This window comes from Cupressus sempervirens, chromosome 4 (assembly GCF_028749045.1).
Source record: "Cupressus sempervirens isolate cs-2001-9-10 chromosome 4, ASM2874904v1, whole genome shotgun sequence".
Taxonomy (NCBI): Eukaryota; Viridiplantae; Streptophyta; class Pinopsida; order Cupressales; family Cupressaceae; genus Cupressus; species Cupressus sempervirens.
This window is the reverse complement of record NC_143121.1, coordinates 71,274,562-71,280,851: the sequence shown is the minus strand read 5'-3', so window position 1 is coordinate 71,280,851 and position 6,290 is coordinate 71,274,562. Positions and strand designations below refer to the sequence as shown.

At 32.6% G+C, this 6,290-nt stretch overlaps 1 pseudogene; it reads left to right on the top strand.

The window, feature by feature from the left end:
• The first annotated feature begins 5,303 nt into the window (after positions 1-5,303).
• On the top strand, positions 5,304-6,067 carry LOC149559997 ((R,S)-reticuline 7-O-methyltransferase-like; annotated as a pseudogene).
• The last annotated feature ends 223 nt before the right edge of the window (positions 6,068-6,290 follow it).

The following is a 6,290-nucleotide window of genomic DNA, read 5'->3' as shown; positions in this document are numbered from 1 at the left end:
TTTTAGTATGTTAAAAAAAATATGTGTGCTTGATTATTAAAATATTATGTTCACACATGAATTTTTTTTTGACAATTTCTTATTTTCTTCCATTAGAGGATTTTATATTATTTATAAGATTTAGAATTTATAAAAAATGGTTATTAATTTTTTTGTAAATCATTTTTGAAAACAAAGTTTCAATTTATTTACAAATATTGTTTTATAAAATTTATAAATTATTTTGTCATAATTAAATATTATAAAGATAAAGATTATAAATTATTTTACTTTTTGGTAAAAATGTATGCCCATTTCATTAATTGCAAGCATAAAGTTAAATCTCATTTAGGAGGCGTATCATAGGAAATAAATTGAGTAAAGAAAACCTCTGGTTATAGTCTTACCTAAAAAATCTAAGACCTATACCATAATTACAATAACATGTCAAATAACCATATCCTTGAACAATGTGGACGCTTGATGTTTTTACATTATGATGACATTCAACAACTATCTAGGACACAACCCAAAGAAATAAAAGATAGACTTGATAAAAAATCTAACCTATATAGAATTGTATTAGAAGACAAATTTGAAGACTAGGCACTAAAGTGTGCAAAAAACCTATGATCATATAATTCACACAAGTTAATAGCTATAGGCATATGCACATTAAAAGGGACAATGGTAAAAGGAATATCTAATCCTATAAATAAAAAATATGGAGGTAAGGTGGTGGGCAAGGATTGGGATATGAGAGAGATATCTATGCAAAACAATCCAATTCATAATATAGTAGAGTAGTATATATGAAAAATTATAACCAACCATCCCAACATTTAAATGTCAAATTAATGACGAAGTTGAACCATGAAAATGCTCTATATACCAACCTGGAAAGGGTGATAACCACTAGTTCTGAGAAATATAAGTACTAAGGACAAGCGAAAAAGTTTTATTTGCATGGTCTAGTTAATCAAACATGCTAAGAGATATGATGAAATAATGGAAAAAAAAAAAAAAAAGTAGCAACCGATGGAATTAGAGATCAACCTAGGGAAGAGAATCTTGTTGGAGAAGATGAAGAGATGCAAAGAGGCATACATAGGAAGTAGTGCAACTACCTGATCCACACTTTTGATTGATATTAACAATAATGTACTCTATGGAATCAATAAATGAGGAATATAGCCAAAATAATCCAACCCACAACCAAATATCAAGACATATGTAGAGGAGTTATAAGATAATAATTCCACGCCGTTAACTTGTAGAGGTAGATCATCAATAATGATCTTATTCACAAGAAAATCAATTATGTAACTTTTAATTTCATGATAACAATTTTTGAACTCCTATTGAGACAAGGTACAAAGCTGTAAAGGATTGTGTCCTTGAAATGATATGGCAAGTCAAAACAATTAGATTTTCTTTTAAAAATTATATGATAAATGGTCATGGATTCCCTCTTGATGATAGGTTAGAAATATGTAAACTCTAAGCCTCCATCACAACAATATTATTAGATCCAAGAGAAATATTTTTACGAACAAAATTAACAATTGAGCTATAAAAGTCTTTGATGACAACACCAACACATAACAAACATGGATTTCCTAAGAATCACTATCAAAATTTAACTTATAAATGCTTATGAGAGGAGGAACCCATACAACATTAGTCTTAGATTCATCATTATTGTCATGTACCCTACAACCTTGAAAATAAATGGATTTTAAAAGAGGCCAGGACTTGTAAATAAGACTATCCCAATGTGTAAATGTCAAGATGTTTGTTGTTTTAATAGACATAAGTCATAACAACCTCAGAGATAAATTTTTCAATCTTACAAATGTCATTAGACAACATGGTAGTAATTGTTTCCTAAAAATCATATTATTTCTCTAGAGCTGATATTCTAGATAATAATAGGAGGACTTATCTCAAGGATAGAAGTAAAAAATGAGGCCATCTATGAAAATGAATAACCCTTAAAGAATGAGAAAAGATTAGGTCCCATTATCGATAATCTACCAACTTGGAAAATAACCAATACCAACAAATCATCAAGATAGTACAATGTAAAAACAACTCATCTAAAGATTCCACAAAGAAACTGCATAAAGTACAAGAAAACCAAGTTGTGATCCTAATTCATCTAACCTTGAATCCTAGTAAGGACTCTATCCTAGATGCCAATCACACAAATGCACTAGCCTTGGGAAGGCATGAAACACCCCAGATTAATCTAGAGGGCCACAACTCAACATGATCTATTATAATTCTAAACTCATAACACTAAATTTGACTATATACTACCCAGAGTGTGATTGGGTCCAAATGAATTTGTATTCTTCGGGGGATAAAATAACCATCATCTATTTAATTCAGACTCTAAGTCAGAAACACAATCCTGATTATGTAGGCAAAGGGAGAATAACTAGGGCCAAAGACTCACCCAGCTATCCAAACCACCCTGCAAGAGTTAACACAATGGAAGCAAACAAAAGGGACAACAACCAAAGGAGGAGAAATACTTTTATTGATTCTTCAAATATTCAACATACATGTCCTGCTATAAGGCCTTCTGGGTTATGGCCAATTACAAATGCATTCACAATCAAAGATCCAACTGCAAATTTGCACTTTTAGTTCTGCTCTCCAATCTACTCCCAAAAACTTGCCTAACTCAAAGCTTAAAACACTCTATATATACTTGCCAAAATGACTTACAGATTATTCTAGAACATTACATAAGAGGAAGGCCAACCCAACAATGGTTTGGACACATCCCAAGAAAAGATCTTAACAAAAATGTCATGATTGAAATAAATCCCACAAGTTAGCTTGTAGAATTCATGTCCAAATGCTGACACTCAGCACATAAAGGGTCACTCTGCATACACTAGGTAACTCGGCATATGAAGAGTCACTTGGCATACACTGGGTTACTCGGCACATGAAGGAATTGCTGCAGTAACTCGGCTCCCACTGAGTGCTAAAATAACTTGGCTCACATTGAGTGCTACAGTAACTCGGCTCCCATTGAGTGCTATAGTAACTTGGCTCCAACATGCAGAATGAACAAAAATGAGTAGGATAACAAGGCAACCCAAGATGCTCCTGCATCACCTGAGAAACATCTAAGATTAGGAGAACCTTCCACTTAGTTGAAGAGGGAGGAAAAGAGGATGTGTCAATTATAAACTAGTCACAAACATGACTACCCCCCATATCCTTTAGGCCAATTTTGAATTTCAAAGGAAAGAAGGAATCCATTCCTAAAAAAATTCCAAAAGAAAGTTTTGAAGCCATCATGAATGAGCTAGGAAAGGGAGTGAATTATAAGGTCTCTACTAGATGAGATGAAATTCCAAACCTTAGAGTCCTTAGGAAAGGAATCGGTAATGAAGAGTCTTTCCCTTGTAGGTACTTCAAATATAAAAGCCCAATCCATTTTAAATTTGGATTATGATAATTTTGTTAGAAAAAATTAGCACCCAAAGCTTTGTTTTGAAGGGCTAAATCATGAATTCCACACCCCTTTATTCTATAAGATGACAAACCTTATCTCAAGACAAAAGGGAATCCCAAGATTACAACTCCTAGACTAATTTTCTTGGCATATCCAACACAAATATTAGATAGAAGGGAATCACATTCAAAGTAGATATAATCATCATGATTTTACTAGGGAGGGTTATCCATTAATGTTTCTAGGACATGATCTTATTAGATATGGTAGATATAACCTTCTCTCAAAAATTATGTTTATTTTATGTTAATATTTTAATGCATTTACATAAACATGAAATACTATATATTATGTTTAGTTACACATGTATGCTTTATCTTAATATTTATATTTCTATCTATAAGAACAAAATTTTAATCCAATAGAATTATTTGTTTAATTATGACGATTACTCAATAAGATTGATAATCTTCCACTTCTAAATCAACACTAAGGAAAAAGAAATAATAGAGAGGTAAGGGTTAGTGACACGGTGTGATTTGAATCCTTTAAAGGTTTTATAATTTTTGTAGTTTAAACTAAATCTTCATGATAACATACACAATTCTAAACACACACACACACACACACACACACACACACACACACACACACACACACACACACATAAAAAAATATAATCATCTTATATAAAAGTGCACTTTTTTCTCTCCTATCAGCTTACTCCTTGCACATCCTTTGGGTTCAAGTGCTAGTCAACAAGTTCCCACACAATTTATGGCATGATTTCCACTATTTCTACTAATAGACAGGAGAAATATAAACAGTTGATAATTTTACATGATTCATACTAACAGTTGGATTGATTTACCTATTGAAAAATAAGTTTTTAAAAAAAAATTATTGATTAATCATTTTACCATTTTATAACTACACAAAAATCTACATTTTTATCCAACAAACTTAAAGTCTACACCATGTTAGGTACTAGTTTGAATATTTCATTTAATTATACATGACATATTTATTTAGCAAGTCACACCATTTCTACTAACACTTATATTTGATTCAAAACAAGACAAATATTATTTTGACATCAATGAAAAAATACGTAGTAGCTTTGTAGGCCAACATGGTGAACCTAGAACCCCTAAATGGTAAGTCTGATTTTGACAATTCTTTCCCTCCATCTTCTTATGTGAGATAAGAACTTACAACTAAGATTCTAGCTTTCTAGATATTCAAGATCTCTTTGTATAGACCATGGAATGACAAGTGATGAAAAAATGACATTTTTAAAGTGTCTTCACTCAAAAATGTCATTACTTGTGGCCAAATATAGTGGCATGCAAATGGTCAATCACCAACCAAAAAAGCCTTTAAAAATGACCAACTATAAGTGCATGTGTTTTTTATTGTTGAAATATCCCTATACTAGTAGGTAAATGGTCAATCACCAACCAAAAAAACTTAAAAATTAGCCTATTGTTAGTGCTTGTGTTTTTCAATTTTTGAAATATCCCTATAATAATATGCAAATGGTCAATCACCAACCAAAAAATCTTAAAATATAGCCTACTACTAGTGCATGTGTTTTCTATTTTAGAAAATTTCCCTATCAATTATTATTTGTTTATTCTTTTATTGATTTACCAAACCCACGCCACTCATATTAGCTCCGTAATTACCTCATGAAAGAATTTCATGCTATCTAGCACAATGAAAGTCTAAGTCATGTGAGGCAGGAATTTGAGACTTTTTTTTTCTTTCATTGAGAAGTGAGACTACTTATTGGTGTTATAAGTGCGTTGTCTTATCCCTTCTTTACTCCACCAATAACCAACGATCTCAGATATACCTTTGCCATGGATCCTACAATTTCTAGCCAAGAAGCCCAGCCCGAAAGTACTTTCTTATCTCAGCTAAAACTCTGTGATATCATACAAGGCCTATCTAAGCCCATGGCTCTTAGAGACGCTCTCTGGTTGAATATTCCTGACATAATTTCTTCCTGTTATGGATCTCTAACCCTATAAGATATTTCTGCCCACATTTCAGCCTCCAATGGAAGCCCTCCTTGCATAGAATATCGCTTTCGTCTTCTCAGGTTTCTTTCGGCACAGCAAGTCTTTAGTGAGATCCCACACCATGAGGACTTCAGGCAAACCAGATATGGACTCACGGGCCTCTCTAAATTGCTTGTTAAGGATAATAGCAATTGTGTTCCATTGTTGTTGGGATCCATCAACCATATTACCACTCCGGAATGGTTGCATTTACACGAGCCTGTGTTAGAAGGCATCTGCGCCTTCGGCCATGGTATGAGTGTTTGGGACTACACTAAAAACATCCCTCAAGCGAACAGTATATTGTTGCCATGGTCATACTCGTGTTGTCATGGCTAATGTTATCAAGATTTATGAGGAGGGATTTAAGAAGATAAATTCTTTGGTTGATGTTGGGGGAGGTGTGGGCTCTGCCTTGTCCATTATTGTGGAGCATTACAAACACGTTAGGGGGATTACTTTGGATCTGCCTCATGTTTTCTCTTCTGCACTTCCTATTGCTGGTAAGATTGATTTTACTTCATTCATTGATGTTATATGGTAATTACTTAATAATTTGAAAATAAATACTAGTTATATTAGCTAACTATTATTATAATAATATTTTATGCATCATAACATTTTGATAGTGAAATATGGTTTGGTTTTTGGTATTGTAGGAGTAGAACATATGAGTGGCAACATGTTTGAGCATATTTCACTTCCTAATGTCATTTTTATGAAGGTATATAATCCTATATAATCTTATGTAATATTTGTGTCAAATT